At 34.9% G+C, this 20581-nt stretch overlaps 1 protein-coding gene across 1 annotated transcript in view; it reads left to right on the top strand.

The window, feature by feature from the left end:
• Positions 1-20581, top strand: part of LOC130457142 (usherin-like) — a 195773-nt gene that overhangs the window by 1508 nt on the left and 173684 nt on the right. The gene's annotated exons all lie outside the window — the stretch shown is intronic.

Below are 20581 nucleotides of genomic sequence, written 5' to 3'. Positions count from 1 at the left end.
AAAATTTGAGGACAATATTTTAAGAAATGTATTTAAAGTTGGACCATTATTATGGCATGATAGTATTGTTTCAAATGGATATTTGAATTTTTTGCAGCATAGTAACAATTTTTTTTCTAGCTCAAATTTTATTATTAGCTTATTTGAAGTGTTCACAGACCCCCAAATGACTTTTTATGTCACCCAAACAAACTTTAAAAAACTCATCACCTAAAATTAAAACAGCATCTTGTAAAATTTCCCAAAAAAGAAGAAATAAAAACTGGTATTTTATTATTTAGTCTTATGTTTATTGTGGTTTTAATTAATCCAGCCACCTCAGTTTAATTAAGCTCAGTGGCAAAAACGACAGATATATTTAGGGACACCAAGAGAGCTCAAATAATTAGAATGAGTGATTATTTTCACTATCGAAGTTATTTTCTATTTTATTACAAATTTCTCATAAGACATAAATGAATGATCATTTGCTACAAATGTTAAATAATGAAATCTTGTCCCACACTACTCGAATAACAATCTGATCAATAGAGAACAGTGAGACTCAAGATTATTGTCTCTTCTTCTATTGCCCTATATTCAACCAGCATGAATACTAATGGAGTTGGGATGCCCTGGAACTCTTCCTTCCAACTCCATTTGTACCACTTGCTCTAGCAAATTAATTCCCTACTCCCTCCAACCCCTAAACACAGTGCTAGGACTAATGTGAAAGTAATTCCATCATTTCAAAGGATTATAGATTTTAATTTCAATTTAAAGTCTTTGTTTCTTCCATTGAGGACTATTAAATGTCTATTAAATGCATGAGCATTGGGCAGCTAAAATTTTGAAGAAGAAACAAAGTAATTGTCCTTTTAGTCTTTGTATTGTATAATCCACCTGGCCTTTAATAAAATTCAGAAATTTAAATTGTGTTTTTTTAATCTCAAGAAGCACTAATTTAAAAGAAAAAAAAACAAATGTCTTCATACCTTTTAATCTATTTCTCTTCTTTTTATAAACCATCCAGTTTTTTTCATAAATAATGATGGAGGATTATATTTAACAGAATGGTACATACTCTTAGGAGACCATTTATAAATTTATTGAGCTTTGAGTTTAGCAATACATATCTACCGATCCCTATCTCTGTGATACCAGCAGAAAAAAACAGAAGCTTTTTTTTCCTGTTTTGTTTGTAGGCCTTCCAATACTTTGTAATTGAAATTGTCTTTGAAATTATTTATTCTCCTCATGGAGAATTGGGATTATTTATATATATATATATGTATATATATATATATATATATATATATACATATATATATATATATATGGCTTAGAGATCCTAGACTCTATTTTCTGCTGTATGCCTAGGTCAGTTAATAGGACCAAGTAGATTAAGATTCAGGTGACAGCAACTCTGTCTTCTACTTTCTGAATTCATTTGTGGAGGGTAGTAAATTTGAAGAACAGAGTAGCTTCCATCTTTATGTTTTCTAAGAGGCCTTTTAAAAATGACTACCACATATAAAATCACCAATTTCAATTCATTATTTTCAATTTTAATTAACCATTAAAAATAATGGAAGTGTCAGGTACACAAATAAAGTAAAAGGACAATCAATTCTTTTTTACAAGACAAAAATCCACAGAGGGTGTCTTATCTTTCAGCTCTGACTTATAACTCCTTATACTTATACTTATATATATCTATATATATATAAAACTTATAACTAAGTTATAACTTATAACATGTTGAATGGTGGAAACTGTGAGTATAGGAGAAGGAAGGAAATGAGAGGAGTTCTAAGCAGGGACAGGGTGGTCAGTATTTTACTTAATTTTCTCTTGTTCCCAGAAAAGCATGAGAAAGACAATCCCTAGGTCAATTTGGGGAGTAATACTCAGTTTTTGCCTTGTGCTAAAATGGTGCTATTTGAACATAGGCATCCATTCACAGAACAATTCTTCTCATTTAATGCTTGCTGCTCTTTATAGACATATAAGTTTTCTGCAATTAGGTTTAGGGTTTGAACCTGTAGTTCAGTGAAATATAATGAAAAGTCAAATAAAAAAAACTCCCTTTATTTGTTACAAGTTTTCATCTACTCTGCAAATAATTTAGAATGTAATAGAACATAGATAATGGTAATATGTTGTTTTCTAAGTCAATATGTGCCCCCACCGATCTATATGTACTGGTTAGTGGCCCCCATTTGTATTTGAGTTTGACATCACAGGCCTCTAGTATCTCATGGTAGTGAAAAAAACTGTTGGACCTGAGTCGTGAGCTGCTCTTAGTGGCCTTTGCAAGCCTCTGTTATCCTTCACACCCTCCTTCGCCTTAACATCTCATCACACTACTCTCTCTCTCTTCTTCCCTTTTTAGTCACATTCAGACAAGAAACTAGCTATCTTTTTGACTTTACTTCTCTTATTAATTTCTTAACTAACCCCCTCCCCCCTTGCAGTTTGGCTTGTGGCTTAAACAATAAACTAACACTGTTGTCTCCAAAGGTATCGATAGTCTCTTAAATGCAAACCCAATGGCTTCTCCCCAAACTTCATTCCTTTTGACTTCTTTGTAGTATTAGGCAGGAACCCTCTTCCTGAAAATGTTCTCCTCTCAGGGTTTTGTGACAACTCGGTCTCTATACAAACTGCATATCACCAAATGTATATTGGATGCTTTCCAACTGGAAATCTTGTAGGGATCTCAAATAAAATTGATCTAAAACAGAATTTATTTATTTTCTCCTAAGCCTTCTCTTCTTCCTAACTCTGCTATTTTTAAAGATGCCCTCAACCTTGTGGTCATCTGAATAATACAAACTTAGAGTCATGCCCCCTCCTCCCTATCCTTCATTCTTCCACATTGAATACATTGTCAATTCTTGTCCTTCTTGTCCATTCTACCTCTAAACTGCTGCCACCCATTCCCTTCCTACTGCTCACGTGGCTACCACCTTACTTCAAGTTCTCACTACTCCTCAAAAGCATATTGCACTAGCCTTCTAATTAGTTTCACTTTCTTTAGACATTTCCCATTTCCAATCCATTCTTAATACAGCTTTAAATTGATATTCTTTAGGCGTAGTTAAGACCATATCACTTCTCAACTCAAAAAAAAAAAATCCAGTGGTTTTCTGTTGTGGTTTGCTTACTAATTGGATAAAGCACTGGTCCTACAGTCAGAAGACCTGAGTTCAAATCTTACTTAAGATATAACTAGTTCTGTGACTGAGCAATTCACTTAACCTGTTTGCCTCAGTTTCCTTATCTATAAGAGAAGGATTATAAGAGCACTTTCTTCCCAGGTTCATTGTGAGGAGCAAATGAGATTATAATTGTAAAGCACTTAGCAAAGAGTCAGGCTCAGAGGAGGCATTATATAAATATTAGCTCATTATTAATTATTATCATTACTTCCAGAAAAATATAAAGCCCTCTCTTTGGCAGTTGAAGCCCTTTACTATCTGATTCACAATTCTAGGCTTATGACACATTATTCTTCTCTACCTTCTAACTTAATTGAATTCATACCTATTGAAGGTAGGACTCATTTTGAGTTTCTCTTTGTATCTTCAGCACAAATCACAGTAGGTATCATATAGTAGACCATTATTGCTTTTTATTTAATTAATTTCTTTCCAGCCTAACTGTCCACTTGCTCTTTCTCCTACACAACATTGTCTTCCATCTCTAAGCATTTTTATAGACTGTTCTAAATGTTTGGAAGGTATTCCTTCCTTTTTTACATTATAGAATTCCACTCTTGCTTCAAGGTGCACCTTAAGCATCACCTTCTATGTGAAGTCTCAACTACTAGTGTCCTCCTTCTCAAACTTCCTTGCTTCTTTTTATCTGTTCTATTTTTTACTCCTAATGGGCCTTGCCTTCCATGATCTAATGTGAAATCATCTGAAGTAGAGATTGTTTAATTAATTTTATCTCCTATATGATTACAATGAAGAAATTAATTAACATTTTTGATTGATTCCTTAAGTTTGCCAAAGGTTGTCCAAGCTGAATATGAGTTATAAGAATAAGCAGTAGAGGGAAAAAGAAATTTAAAGAAGTCTTGGCAAGAAATTAAATTAAGTCAGATCATCTCATCAATAGTTAAGACTGTAATTAGGAGGTTAGCAGTTAGAAAACAAAAAAGATTTCTCATTATAAAAAATTCTTCTTCACCAATATTGAGAATTGACCATATTTAGACTCAAACCTCATAGGTCTAGATGCTATAGTAAGAAGTAGAAAGAGTACAAGAGGAAAATGAGATGGATCAAGTAGCTGGACTTATTAAAAAATACCCAGAGAAAATTTGTGAAAGAGAAAGAACTACTGTCATCCATTCTCAAGATATCTTAAAGAGCAGGAACAGTAACATAATATTACTACCAAAAAAAGGCAACTTAGGAAACATCAATAAATACCAACATTTATGCCTAATTATTTATCCCTACAAAATAAATAATTTCAAATATTGAAAAACCATTGATAGAGCTTTAAAATGAGAACAATGTAGTCATAGAGTTGACTAAATAGTGTACAGTATACAAAATCATAGCATTTTCATTGTTTGATTTTAAAAAGCTGTTAGTACATCAAAATATCACTTCAAAGTCTCTCCTTCAACAAGGTGAACATTTCTCCCATGCATGTGACAAAATCATACAACATTCCTTGAAAGAAGTAACAACAAAGATAACTTTATTTTTCAGTCTTTTGATTTTTATTACTATTACAAAATAAGCAACCTAAGTGGAAGACTCGATTGTCATAGAGGATAGCTATCAAAATCTCCAAAAAGAAGTTGGGTTCATTATAAATGGTGAAGTACTCCTGAGGCTCCTCTTTGTGGATGAGAGTGTGCTCATTTCATCACAGTTTTACATACCAGAGCCATAATCATTAAAAAGATTTGAGTTTAACTATTGGAGACCCTGGATTCAGATCCCCATGATGCTTACTGTTTATGTGATCTTGGGCAGATCAATCAGTCTTCATGGGCAAAGCATCTGCATCTCTAAAAGGGAGGGACTTGGATTAAATTGCCTCTGAGGTACCTTCTGCCTCTAAATTCATGATTCTATGATTCACAGAAGAAAAGCCAATTGGAAGAACAATGTTTTTGTTCATTTTAAGGTATGAAGTTGTATATGCATTACATAGATCTAATATGTTAAAACATGAATTTGGCCAGACTTTGAAGAGAATCAGATTGAAAATGGCCCAGGAGGTTGGATGGCATTTAGGAAGTTATAGAATGCTTTTAATATCTCTAAAGTTTTTTCCTTAAAAAAAACAACTTGTTTGCATAACATCAGAATTAATGACTAAGTCATGGCACCTTACCACATCCAAAGAATTAATAATGTGGGCCACCCAAATGACAATGAAGAGATAGATCATATTTATTATGCATGTATATATGTATAGACATTATAATGAACATATGTACATAATATATATATATGTATCCCATAAACACATTTATTCATGTGTGGACCTTTCTCTCCGTATATATCACCCTCTTGGAGGTCCACCTCTCATCTGATCTTTCCAGTAGTCCTGGATAGACCTCTCTGTTAGAGATCCTAACCTGCTCTGCTGACTTGCATATAACATATACTACCTCACCTGGAGAGCCTGCCAGATGTCAGGCTTCCAAACTGTTTCATAAACAATCAACTGTCCACCTTGAAAAGGTGCAAAGACCCCAAACTGAAGGCAAAGTGTCCCATGTCCCATTGCTGGACACATCAACAGAATATTCTAGAGTAGCAAAAAGATTGCATGACATCTTTTTGATAGTTTTCTACAGCTGACCTGCTTCCTCCTCTTGCTGCATGATATTTCTAATAAATTCCAATCACTACCTGTTATTCTATCAATTCATATAATACTACATCCTTGCCTTGTCAGTATTTTCTCATTTCTATAATCCTCAGCCATTCCTCTTGCCTTTTCCACTATGCTGGTGCCTTCCATTGAGACTTCTGAAATTCCTATTTTAACTTCATCTTTTCAATATTCTTCTGGTGATTGCTAAGGTCTACCTTACCCCCAAAGATGTCACATGGATAGGGATGTATACTACTTCTAATCTCTCCCATTGCTGCCATTAGTCAGCAACTTTTATTACTTTTGAATGTACTCTCTTCACATTTACTGTCCTATTGAGAATATATTGGCTATTGTCTTCTCACACTAGGCTATTATTCTTTTTTTTAATAATATTTTATTTGATCATTTCCAAGCATTATTCATTAGAGACAAAGATCATTTTCTTTTCCTACCCCCCAACCCCACAGCTGATGCGTGATTCCACTGGGTATCACATGTGTTCTTGATTCGAACCCATTGCCATGTTGTTAGTATTTGCATTAGAGTGTTCCTTTAGAGTCTCTCCTCTGTCATGTCCCCTCAACCGCTGTAGTCAGGCAGTTGCTTTTCCTCGGTGTTTCTACTCCCACAGTTTGTCCTCTGCTTATGGATAGTGTTTTTTCTCCTAGATCCCTGCAGATTGTTCAGGGACATTGCATTGCCACTAATGTAGAAGTCCATTACGTTCGATTGCACCACAGTGTATTAGTCTCTGTGTACAATGTTCTCCTGGTTCTGCTCCTCTCGCTCTGCATCACTTCCTGGAGGTTGTTCCAGTCTCCATGGAATTCCTCCACTTTATTATTCCTTTTAGCACAGTAGTATTCCATCACCAACATATACCACAATTTGTTCAGCCATTCCCCAATTGATGGGCATCCCCTCGTTTTCCAATTTGTGGCCACCACAAAGAGCGCAGCTATGAATATTCTTGTACAAGTCTTTTTGTCCATTATCTCTTTGGAGTACAAACCCAGACGTGCTATGGCTGGATCAAAGGGTAGACATTTCTTTATCACCCTTTGGGCATAGTTCCAAATTGCCCTCCAGAATGGCTGGATCAGTTCACAACTCCACCAGCAATGAATTAATGTCCCCACTTTGTCACATCCCCTCCATTATTCATTATTTTCCTTTGCTATCATGTTAGCCAATCTGCTAGGTGTGAGGTGATACCTCAGAGTTTTTATTTGCATCTCTCTGATTATAAGAGATTTAGAACACTTCTTCATGTGCTTATTAATAGTTTTGATTTCTTTATCTGAAAACTGCCTATCCATGTCCCTTGCCCATTTATCAATTGGAGAATGGCTTGATTTTTTGTACAATTGATTTAGCTCTTTAAAAATTTGAGTAATTAAACCTTTGTTAGAGGTTTCTATGAAGATTTTTTCCCGATTTGTTGTTTCCCTTCTGATTTTAGTTACATTGATTTTGTTTGTACAAAAGCTTTTTAATTTGATGTAGTCAAAATTATTTATTTTACGTTTTGTGATTCTTTGTATGTCTTGCTTGGTTTTAGTCTTCCCACTCCCAAAGGTCTGACATGTATACTATTCTGTGTTTACCCAATTTACTTATGGTTTCCTTCTTTATGTTTAAGTCATTCACCCATTTTGAATTTATCTTGGTGTAGGGTGTGAGGTGTTGATCAATTCCTAATCTCTCCCACATTGTCTTCCAATTTTCTCAGCAGTTTTTATCGAATAGTGGATTTTTGTCCCAAAAGCTGGGATCTTTGGGTTTATCGTATACTGTCTTGCTGAGGTCACTTGCCCCCAGTCTGCTCCACGGATATTCCTTTCTGTCTCTTAGCCAGTACCAAATTGTTTTGATAACTGCTGCTTTGTAATATAGTTTGAGGTCAGGGACTTCAAGGCCCCCATCATTTGTGTGTTTTTTTTCCATTATTTCCCTGGATATCCTTGATCCTTTGTCCTTCCAAATGAACTTTGTTATGTTTTTTTCTAAATCAGTAAATAAATTTTTTGGGAGTTCAGTGGGTATGGCACTAAATAGATAAATAAGTTTGGGTAGGATGGTCATTTTTATTATATTGGCTCATCCTATCCATGAGCAGTTAATGTTTTTCCAATTGCTCAGATCCAGTTTCAGTTGTGTGTAAAGTGTTTTGTAGTTGTGTTCATATAGTTCCTGTGTTTGTCTCGGGAGATAGATTCCTAGGTATTTTATTTTGTCTAAGGTGATTTTGAATGGGATTTCTCTTTCTAGTTTTTGCTGCTGAGCTGTGTTGGAGATATATAGAAATGCTGATGACTTATGCGGGTTTATTTTGTATCTTGCAACTTTACTAAAGTTGTTGATTATTTCAATTAGCTTTTTGGTTGAATCTCTAGGATTCTTTAAGTAGACCATCTGTCATCTGCAAAGAGTGATAACTTGGTCTCCTCCTTGCCTATTTTGATGTCTTCAATTTCTTTTTTTTTCTCTAATTGCTACTGCTAATGTTTCTAGTACAATGTCAAATAGTAGAGGTGATAATGGGCATCCTTGTTTCACTCCTGATCTTATTGGGAATGCCTCTAGTTTATCCCCATTGTAGATGATATTAGCTGATGGTTTTATATATATACTGTTTTTTATTTTTAGGAATGATCCTTCTATTCCTATGCTTTCTAGTGTTTTTAATAGGAATGGATGTTGTATTTTATCAAAGGCTTTTTCTGCATCTATTGAGATAATCATGTGATTCTTGTTGGTTTGCTTGTTGATGTGGTCTATTATGTGGATGGTTTTCCTAATATTGAACCAGCCCTGGTATAAATCCTACTTGATCATGGTGGATGACCCTTCTGATCACTTGCTGGAGTCTTTTTGCTAGTACTGATTTAAGATTTTTTCATCTATATTCATTAGGGAGATTGGCCTGTAATTTTCTTTCTTTGTTTTTGACCTGCCTGGTTTTGGAATCAGTACCATGTTTGTGTCGTAAAAGGAATTTGGTAGAACTCCCTCTTTGCTTATTATGTCAAATAGTTTGTATAGTATTGGGATTAACTGTTCTCTGAAAGTTTGATATCCCCCAAGCACCTCTTCTTCCCTCCTTTTTTTATGTCCCTCCCACATCCCCCCCTTGGTTTTCCCTTCTCCTTACCCTTGTTGGGTAAGATAGAATTCAAGATCCCAATGGATATGGATGTTCTTCCCTCTCAGAGTTGATTTCCCTGAGAGTAAGGTTTAAGTAAAAACTCTCTTTCTCTCCTTCTTATAGGAGTTTTCTTCCCCTCCCCTTCCCGTGTGAATCTTTGTGTGAGAAAGATTATTCTATTTGGTCTTTCTTTTCCCCCTATTTACACATTACATTTTCCCCACACATTAATATACATAGATTGATATAAATATAGTCATTATAGAAGAGAGTTTGAATAAAAGAAAAAGTTAACATTTTTCTCCTTTTCCCTTTCCTTCATATTTACCTTTTCAGGTATTCCATGCTCTTTGTTTTTCGATATCGAACTTTCCACAGAGCTCTGGTCTTTTCTTTGCAAAAACTTGGAAATCTTCTATTTTGTCGAATGCCCATACTTTCCCTTGGAAGTATATAGTCAGTTTTGATGGGTAGCTGATTCTTGGTTGAAGGCCCAGCTCTCTTGCCTTTCTGAAAATCATGTTCCATGCCTTAAGATCATTCAGAGTGGAACTTGCAAGGTCTTGTGTGACCCTGATTGGCATTCCTTTATATCTAAATTGTCTTTTTCTGGCTTCTTGTAAGATTTTTTCTTTTGTTTGAGAGCTTTGGAATTTGGCAATTATATTCCTGGGAGTTGTCTTTTGGGGGTTTAGTGTAGAAGGTGTTCTGTGAGCTCTTTCAGTGGCTGTATTGCCCCCTTGTTCTAGAATCTCTGGGCAATTTTCTTTGATTATCTCTTGTATTATGATCTCGAGTTTGCTGTTTATTTCTGGCTTTTCTGGAAGTCCAATTATTCTTAAATTATCTCTTCTCCCTCTATTTTCCAAGTCTATGACCTTGTCGGTGAGATATTTTATGTTCTCTTCTAATTTCTTGGTCTTTTGGCTTTGCTTTATTAATTCTTGCTCGTTTTCTTCTAGTTGGCTGATTCTGACTTTTAAAGCCTGGTTTTCCTTTTCAGTTTGGTCAAACTGGTTTTGTAGATGCGTGAGTTTCTTTTGCATTATTTCCCACTTTTCCTCCCAGAAGGCTTCCATCTTTTTGATCATTTCCAATTCAAATTCTTCATGGGTTTGTGGAGAGTTTCCGTTTCCTTTGGAAGGTTTTGGAGCATTTGCTTGTGTTTCCTCTTCTATCTCCTCTGTATTTTGTATTTTTGCTCCATAAAATGTGTCCAAAGTCACCCCCTTCATCTTGTTTTTCTTGGAGTGTTGAGGCTTTTCTGTGCTGTTTGCCATCTCTATTTGAGTTGGGAGGTCTTGCTTTTTTTATCTCTGTCTGGTGTTCAGAGGCTTTAGCCCCAGGCAAATTGTCCATTCGTGCGTGTTACTGCTCTCAGTTCCTTCCTGATGCTTCTTCGTTGCCTTACTCCCATGCTCTGAGCCTGGCTTTGCACTGTCCCTGAGGTATCTCAGAGCCTTTGTGGGCCATAGAGGCCTGCACTCTGAGGGGGGAGGGGCCGAGGCTTCCCGGAGCTCCGAGGGCTCTGGATAGGATTAACTTCCCCTGAGTTGGATTGAGTGTGTCTTAAAGCAAGGACCTTCCGTGAGACTCGGACAAAAGGATCCAGCCAGGGGGCTACAGGCTCCCCTCTATCTCTCTGTTTCCCTGCTGTCTGGGTGCCCCCGCGATAGGCTCAGGTTGTTTTTAGGGTGCGGCCTTCAAAATAGCCTGCCCTGGGGTCCTTTTGCTGGGTCTTAGGTTCCCGCTGCTGCCTCGGACTCAGCGCTCTGGGTTGGGGGGAATGGGTCCTGGGACCTTCCTTCTGCCTATCCCTTAGATCCGAGTGATCTCGGGTTCTGGCTTTTGGGGAACAGTACCTTTTGGTCCAGGTCCAGGTCCAGGAGGAGGTTTCCCTGGATCTATTCTGTTGTTTGTTTTGAATTTCGGTGTCCTAGGAGCATACAGTTTGAGATTAGTAAGGAAGGGGTTTCCGGAGATCTGAACTTTAGCTGTCTCTAAGCCGCCATCTTGCCCGGAACTCTCTATTATTCTTTTTATAAGGGGAGTTCATTACTTATCTCATGTTCTTACTCTCCCCAAATTCACGTTATTTTTGTAGAAGGTTTCAAAATTTGTTTTGCACATTGAAATATCTTAAACAAACATGTCAAGCATCTTAACCTCCTAGTTCCTTGGACTTCTCAAATCCTATGATCTACTTCTTCATTCTACCTCAGCCCCACAGAGGGATATGCATACCATAGATCCCACCATTACCTATTTACATTCTGCTTCTATACATACATACACACATATATCTATCTATACATTGTAAAGATTAAAATTTAGGGGAGATGGGGAGACTGAGGCAGGTAGAAATTAGTTTCTCTCTGCAAGAAGTATAATTTTTTTAGAGTTTTATTAAAGGTTAAAGATTAAAAAATATACAAGTAAGAAACATGTGCCTAGGCCAGAGGCCTAGACAAAATAACTTCACATCACGCAAGAGACCACCTGCTCCAAAATGGAAGTCCAAAAAGAGCCAAGAGAGAGAGCCTCAAAAGCCTTTGAATCAGCTTAAATACCTTCTCGATCTCAGCCCAGGTGAGATTACAATGCATTCTGGGGAAGTGGAGCAAAGGCTTGTGGGGATTGTAGTCCTGTATTCGAGTCTATTTTTTACATTCCCTTATGATCATTTTTGGAAAAATTAATTTTTCCCCAAAAGGATCATAAAAACATATTTTTAATACTTACTTCAGGGGGGAATGTATTTTAATTTAAAATCTAAGAATTTTTTTATTTTTGAATTTTTTTTTGTTTGAGATTGTATTTTTATAAAAATCCAAGAATTTTGTTTAAGATTTTACTGTTATAAAAAATTCAAAGATTTTGATTCTGTTTGAGAAAAGATCTTCAAGAAAGAAGCTTGAAACTTTTATATCCAGAGAATGAACTGTTGCAGAAAGATGCCGAAAACCTACACTTCATCAAGAAGATCAAGAATGAACTTTGGATGTGATTGATTGGACTGAACTTTTGATTGAACATTTATTGTAACTGTACACATTTATGCCAAAAGGGACTGCCCCTAATTTGGCTTTCTGTCAATGCGCCTAGCAAAACATTGGTTTTGCTTTCTTTTCTTTTCTATTTCCTCTCTCACTATTCTAATTTCTCTTAGAAAATTGAATATTGTGTATATCTTTAGTTAGAAGTGAATTTAGAACTACAAATGATTATGTTAAATGATCAATAGGGAGACTAGTCTCCCAATGATCATCAGGGGGGATTGTAAACTTTAAAATTTCTTAGACTTATAAATGTTGGAAATTTCACCATTGGGAAATTTCATACTTGAAAAATTTCCTATTGATAGTGGGAACTCTATTGGAATGTGAACCCCATTGGCATGGGAGGTTCCTCCTCCTCCCTTCTTAAGATTACTTTAGGACAGAAACCTTTTGCTGAACAATGGAAAGGGCTTTGACCTATGCTTAAGCATAGAACAGGAATTTCTTTGAGTCTTGATTGATTTTAGAATTGATACAATAGAGATACTTGGAATGACAGAACCAGGTCTTGGAAATTACAATCTCCACCCTACTCAATCCTAACAGGATTTAGGAAGGGCTGTAGCAAAGGATCAAGATTTAATTATTTGAGAATATGACCTTCAACAGACATGTGCAAAGCCACAGACCTCTGGGCGGTCCTGGGTTAAGCTAGAGCCACCATTGGCACAGGGAAGACATGGACAGTGATTGGTAGATGTGGGAATGGAGCGGAGGGAACTTGGATGGTTTGCTTAAAGAGAGAGGGGTCTGAGGACTGAGGGGGGTTGGTTGAAGAGTTTTGGCTCTGAGTGGTTGGAGAGGTGCTCTGAGAAGCTTGCTCTGAAGGAAGCTGGAGGTGGAGGCCCCTGAGACTGTTTCTCCATTTTGGTTACGTGAGTAATAGGGACTGATCTCCTTTCTTTGCCCCAGCTATCTAAGGGCTTGGGCCTTTTGGCCCAGCCTAAACAGAAGGGGTATTTAAGCCCTATTCCCTTCTCTCCCCTTTCTCTCTCCCTCTCTCTCTCTATCTCTAATACCTTTCTTCATCCTGTTTGTAATTAAACTCCATAAAAGGCTCGTGGGGATTGTAGTCCTGTATTCGAGTCTATTTTTTACAACATGCACATTATGGAGGGGATATATATATATATATATATATATATGTATATATATATATATACATGCATGCATGCACATATATACTTATACATATATATGTATATAATACATCAATAATAAAGCTGTTCTTTGTCCTCATTGATACCTTCAATTCTTTCATTCCCCAATATTTTTCCAGTGCATTACTCTGCCTCTGACTTTACTTTCTTCCCTTCCCAATTTTGAACCTTTAGTGAACAAGTTAAAGTCCACAGTGGTTCAATTCCTTGTTCCCTTGTTCTATCACTACTCTTACCTTATAACTCAACCCTGAATGACTCTTACAATCTTTCTCTCTGCTCTTACTGAGGTATTACATATTAGAACAAGAGTAAGAAATACACCTTAGTTGCCTGAGTCAAAGGCAAATTTGTTATGTCATCACAACTGTAACTTCACAGCAAAAAAAAGTTATCTTTCTTTTCCTTTATTGAGATTCTATCCTACTACCTTCAAGGTCCCTTCCAAACCTTCTTTTATACTCTAAAACCTTTGCACCCTCTTCTTCAACTTTCTCAATGAAGGACCTTACCTCAACTTTACTAAAGAAAACAGAGGACATTTTCTGTAAGATTCCCTCTTCTCATCTTCTCTACATCTTAAATGCCTTTAATAACATGCTCACTATCTCCTTTTCTACTCTAATTTCTACAATGATGTGGCCTCTCTTGTTAATGTGACTGCCTCTCTGGGTGCCCTTGATCTAATCTCCTAAAGTCTTCTCCAATAGATTGTTTCCTTTATCATCTTTCCTCTTCTTGTTTTTCAATTTCTTTCTAGATACTGACTGCCTCCCTGCAACATAAAAAAAGTCTGACGTCCCTATTCTTTAAAAAAATTAAACAAAATAAAAACTCTTCTAGACCCAACTGTTCCCTCAATCTATCACCCTATATGTCTTGTCCCTATCTCAGCCAACTCTCTAAGGGTTGGAGTGGGCAGCTGTCTTACATCTTTTGCTTCTGATCCCTCTTTTCTAAATGACTTCTACTTCCATTTCAATTTGACCTCAGACCCCATCTCTGAAAGATAAAGACTCCCTCCAAAGATATGTAGGACCTCTTTAATTGCTAAATCTGACGTTCTCTTATTGTCTTACCTTTGTGACCTCTCTGCAGTATTTGACACTGTTAATTTCCCTCTCTTCCTTGTATGCTTGCTCTTCTTTGAATATCTTTGTAACAAACTCTTGGTTCTCCTCCAACCTTTCTCATGACTACTTTTTTTATTATTACTTGCTGCTTCATCATCTATATTAGGTTCTTTTAATATAGGAGTACAAGTTTTTGTCTAACATTTAGTTTGCTTTTCTTTTTGCACTGACTTTTTAAAATTCAATGACATCCATGAGAATTATTATTTCCTTGCATAAAATTCCCAGTTTTATATATTCATTCCCATTCTCTCTCTTGAGCTTCAGTCCTACATCACAAAATGGTGTTTGGACATTTGTAAATGTACATCCACCATATATCAACATGTATTGGCAAATTAATATTTTTCTCAAAATGCATACATCTTCCAAACTTGTTATTTTTCTTGGGGACCTTTCATTCAATCAGGTTCACATCACTGGCATCATCCTCAAGTCCCCATTCTCTATCAACCCAGCAAATACCAATGATTGTCAAAAAATTTTATTTCAACTTCTACAAAATTTCTCGTATCATTCTCCTTCTCACTACTGTCTCAGCCACCACCCAAATTCTAGCCTTCATCTATTCATGTCTGGACTGTTGCAATAGCTTCCTAATTGGTCTCCTTAACCAAAGTTACTGCCTGATTCCAGTCTATTGCCAGCATGATTTTTCTAAAGTACAAATCTGTAATTAAAATTTTTGTCCAAAGATAAAATATAAATATCATTTTGACTCTTAAAGCCTTTTACAATCTGTTCCCTACTTCCTGAATCTCATTATTACTTTTTTTTCCAAACCCTGTGATTTAAGCTAAGCCAGTCTTATTGTTTCACACTTACAACCTCTACCCTCTGTGCCAGTATGTACCTTTATACTAGTTGTCCCAAAAGTTTGTCCTGGACATTCTCTTCCTTCATCTCATAGATTTCCTTATTTTCTTAAATCAAATCAATCTCTACTCTTCTATAGAGAGTCTTTCCAATTGCTAGTGCTTTCCTCAACTCAGTCATCTTGTATGGATTTTGTATTTTTCCAAGTGAACATGTGTGTGCATACACATAAACACATACCGATATGCATGAATGTTATTTTTCTCAGTACAATGTGAACTCTTTAAAATGGTATTTTTTAAAGTTTTTTTTGTCTTTGTATCCCTAGCCCTTAGCACAGTGCTGAACTTATACTTGTTGGTTGAGAGATAAAAAGATTTTTATATTTATAAAATATATCATTATGTATTATTTAATCATTTCTTCTATACTATGCTAATGTAAATGTACACTAGTATATTATATAATATATTCATTTGATATTATACAGAAAAAGTAAAGCAAAGGCTATTCTTAATATATGATGGGAAAATGAGAATGAGAAGTCATGTACTGAGAGAGTGAGGACTGAAGGACAGACTTCATGTTCCATTTGAATCCATTCAATATCAAGAAATGACCTCTAGAACTTTTCAATAGATCCTCATGTGAAAGAGGACATGGACATGAGTTTCATGAAATGAGAAGTCATCATTAAGTTATATTCTAAATCCTCTAAATATAATAATGACATTTTGATGAGGTTATATATCTTTTCAAATTTTTATGTCTTAAGCTATATTTGAATGTATAGAACATGTAGTTATGTAGAGATAAAATAGACATGGTTAAATATAGATGTATATCAGTTTTTTCTATTTATACCTACATATGTGATTATACCTATAAAACTACATATATTAAATAGATGAATGTAGCTGTAGATAGAGACATTATTTATTAGTAGCTAAATCTAAGTAGCCATTGTTATATCTATAGCTATAGCTATAGAGATCCCAGACCTACCCTACAAGCTCGGAAATTATTAATCAAGTATATATAAAGTTTTGGGGGAATACTGTTAAAACCCTCTGTCTCCCCTATATAATTTGCCATTTATGGAAATCCCACAATATATAAGAAATACATTTCTTTGGCTTATTCATCTTAGTTTATTATTATACAGATTTTTAAAAGTAAATACTCCTACTAGAGGCAAAATATTGAAACATCATCCTTCAGTGTGAAAGTCTATTCTATTTCTTTTAAGGATTTGAGATAAACTCAAGTTATGCATATAGTGCTATACACATAATAGGTAAATGATATTTGTTTAATACATGTTATATAAATGTGTGTTGTATACATGTTGTAAATTTGTGTGTATATATACATACAAACATCTTTTTTGTTTTATTCCTTTAGAGATGAAACTACTCCAAATAATTATTAAATTATGTGTTGAGGTTTAGCTGTTTGTTTGTTTTTTAATTTAGAAAAGTTTATTTAAGGAGGAAGAGATACTTTTCACATCCTGGAAGTTGGGAGTTCAAGATCACCATTTCTGGTCCAGAGCAGCTCTTTGTAAAGGTTCTAGAAGAGGGAGAGGGCAAGTCTCAAACTCACTTTCTTGCAGAAAAGAGGATACATTAGTCAGGGTTAAGCCTCCTCCAAATCCAATCCATCTCATTTTTGATATCTGTACTCCCAGCCACCTGAGTCACATGTCAGTCCAGCTTCCAGTATTGGATGTCATATGAAACTGGCCTATCCTGTGGTATAGGTCTGTTGTCAAGAAACTCTGATGGAAGAAAAGGCTTTTATTGCCTACCAAAGCCTTTGAGATGTGGGGTGATCAGGGCAGGATTTTTTTTTCAACAATTTTTAAACCAGGTTTTATTTTAAAACAACACAGTTCTAATATTGTTCTTATAATAGGACTATTTTGAAACTGATGGAAACTAAGTCATGGAACAATGAAGATTGGTTAAGGAAAGGAAATTTCTGTGATTCTCTGATTCCTGTCAATGGCAGCATGCTATCCAACTCTGTCTTCTGACTGACAACTGGTAGAATGAGGCAGAGGGGGAGAAGGTTCCTGGTAGTCATCAACTCATATCCTATCCCTAGGCTCAAAAAAAACTTTGATTCTTTGGTTTATGATGTGATTTTTTTAATATATTTAGTTCACATAGGCATTTAGGAAATGCACCAATCATGAGAGATGTTTACCTAAAACTAATTTTTACCAGAGTACTTATCATTTTCACACAAGATTTTGTCAATCAATGAACTCTTAGCTAAATAAATGTAGTTGTTATATTTATTGAATTTTATGCTATTATACTCATTTGCTTTCCTATGTTGGGTAGAAAAGTCCCTTCAATGGTGAAATTCTCTATTTTTTAGCCAGCACAAAATAACTTTAATTATTAGTTCTTGGGAGTATAATTTGAGATCTGATATTGACAGCCCCCTCTCCTTTGTATATATTCTTTGATATTTTTCCCAATATTGTATTCCTTTATCAGGGATTCTTAACCTTTGGACCATAAGCATTTATATATATATATATATACATATATATATATTTATATATTTAATATAATTATTTTCCTTTATAATTCTATGTATTTCTTTTTATGTATTTAAAACATAGTTCTTATATTTCTTGGAAGTAGATTGTCAGTATTTTATACATCCAGTAGTCATTTTGATTGAAATTTCTCTTTCTATCTCTTCCTACTAGGTTTTGTTGGCAGCATACAGAAAAGCTGATGACTTATGTGTACTTATTTGTATTTTGCTATTTTGTTGAAAGCTATTTGTTACATCTCGAGGGTTTTCTAATATTATAGTACCAGCAAAAAGCCATAATTCTTATCCTATATCTGTTCCTTCTACTTCATTTTATTGTCCTTTTTATAAAGCTAGCATTTATGACATGATATCAAATAATAGTAGTAATAATGTGCATTCTTGATGCACTCCTTATCATATTGAAAAGGCTTTTAATTTACATTTTCTTCCCCCACACTCATTTACTTTGATGGTCTGTGGCCCCAGAAAGCAGCACATCCCTCTCCTTTGAGGGTCCCGGAGGTAATACTGAGGGGGTGAGGGATTTTCTATCATTGTTGCTCACCAGTCTCCATAGCTGTGCTGCCCACAGATTGACTATTAAATTGATATCAGCTACCCAGGCAGAATTTATTATCATTTAACTAGCAGTATTTATTATGGTGTTATTTTTAAAATTGTTATAAAACACTCCCCCTCAAAAAAAAAAAAAAAGAACTCCAAAAAATCCTGGGACACATTCTCACAAAGGTATATTTAGGGTCCAGGAGAAAGTAAGGTCAAGTTTAGAGGGAAAAATCATAATTTATTGTTCTAATAAGAAGGAAATTACTTTCTTCTTCTGTAACATTCGCATGAAGTTCTTCTTAGCTACATAGTTTTATTGGAATCCCTGAGTTGAGACTTTTGTAGTGTCTTGAAGTTAACTTTCCTTGCCCCAAAGAGATCATACTCTCTGACTGTCATCTCTCTGATTGGACACTGTTACTTTTCAAGCATCTCTGACTTTATTATAATTTTATGGCAAAGATGAGTGTTATGCTGTTTTGGGGATTATGTCTTCCCACATCCCAGACTTTCTTCTCTCAGATACTGGTAGAGGGATCTGCCTTGTCAAGGCACATAGTCAAAGCACATGGAACATAGTCAAAAAGATGGTTTCATTTGGTATAAGTATCAGGACTTAGTGCATCCTCCTAGTTGAACTCATTGAAGGACTAAATTATTGATAAATTGATTCAACAGAGAAATCTGAAACTTTTATTAGAATAGTATGGACTTTCACTCTTTTATCTCCATTATTTATAAATACTATTTACCACATGAAGAAAGGGACTATTTATTACATATGTTTTTTACTACTTAAAATATGTTGTATTTTGTCACAAACTTTTTTCTACATATTTATATATTTATGTAATATTTTTGTATTTTTGTGGTCCATTATGTTCATTGTTTACCTAATACAAAATTAGTTTTGATTATAATTTTTTTGCTATGATTCATTTGTTTTCAGCTAAGAGGTGATATAAAAGCCTCTCAAGTCTGTGTAGATTCTTCTACTGATTTAAGAAGTTTATATTAAGTGAAAAGGATGACTATAAATCATAATCACTGATGCCTCAATTTGAAAATTCCTAATATTTAGACAGAATTTGGGATCTCTTGCATAATTTACATTTATATTTCCAAGCAACTATTGGCCTCTTTATGGTTAAAGTAAAATTCAAATTACTGGAAACATCTGAGTAGAGAGGAATATTACTGTATCTGTTAATATAAGGAAAGAACAGATCTTTCTATGGAACTTTTCAGTCCTTGTGAAATATCAGAATAGGTGGTAGAGTAAGCCTAAGTCTTATGCTCTTAGATTTATTTAGAGTTGATGGCCCTTCTCAATCTTTCTTTTCTTTGCCATAGTAGTGTTTCAACAGAGACCTGTGGTTAAGTAAGTCTAGAGCCATTTGTCTAGACATTCCCTTTGTCCTTCCCCAAAGTGGAATCCACTCATTTATAGCAACCACTCACTTAGAATATTTTAAAAATCCTTAAAGTGGTTCATTTCCTCTTAACTACTTAGATGCCTTGCCATATGTATTTCAATATTTAAGATACCTATGAGTATAATGTAGTTAAAATTTTTTAATAATTCTTCCTATGATCTTTGAAGATATTGAAGTTCTGATCTATTGTATTTAGATTTTCAGGTTTCTCTTGACTCTGGTGTTTACATTTCACATTTTCTCATTAGCCCTGGTGTTTTCATCAGGAATGCTTGAAATCTCTGTGGGATTATGCTCAGTTTTTTCAGGTCAAGGTATTTTTGTTTGAAAGCCTTTAGCTATCTCTTTTAGAATGCGATAGTTATAGATTTCTCTATTACAGTGATGACTACCAATTTTTTGTAATACTGACTATAGTTCCTTGGTAGTTAAACTTTTCTCTTCTGGCTGATTTCTGTATTTTTCCTTTAAATTGGAAACTCCAAAATTTAACAATATTATTTGACATTCCCCAAAAATTTAATTTGTGGGTTTCTTTCAGGGGGTATTTGTTATTTTCTTCATGAAGTGACTGTTGCTAGGATTCTGGCTTTTTTTCTTTGATATTTTCATGTAATAGATTTGGGCATTTCTCATTTATGTTTTTAGAAGATGAATTTTTTTCTTTAGTTCATCATTACATTTTTCCTTTGCTCATTAATTCTTAGATTCTTAAATTACCTTGACCTTTTCTTTAGGCCATTTTTTTCTGAGATACATTACATTTTCTTCTATTTTTTCAGCCATTTGATTTTGATCTAATATTTCTTATTCTATCATGGAGTAATCCATTTAGTTTAGTTTAGTCCATTCTAATTTCAGGGAG

This window comes from Monodelphis domestica, chromosome 2 (genome assembly GCF_027887165.1).
Source record: "Monodelphis domestica isolate mMonDom1 chromosome 2, mMonDom1.pri, whole genome shotgun sequence".
Classification (NCBI taxonomy): domain Eukaryota; kingdom Metazoa; phylum Chordata; class Mammalia; order Didelphimorphia; family Didelphidae; genus Monodelphis; species Monodelphis domestica.
Note: the sequence above shows the minus strand (reverse complement) of the source record. Positions and strands in the feature narration are given on the sequence as shown.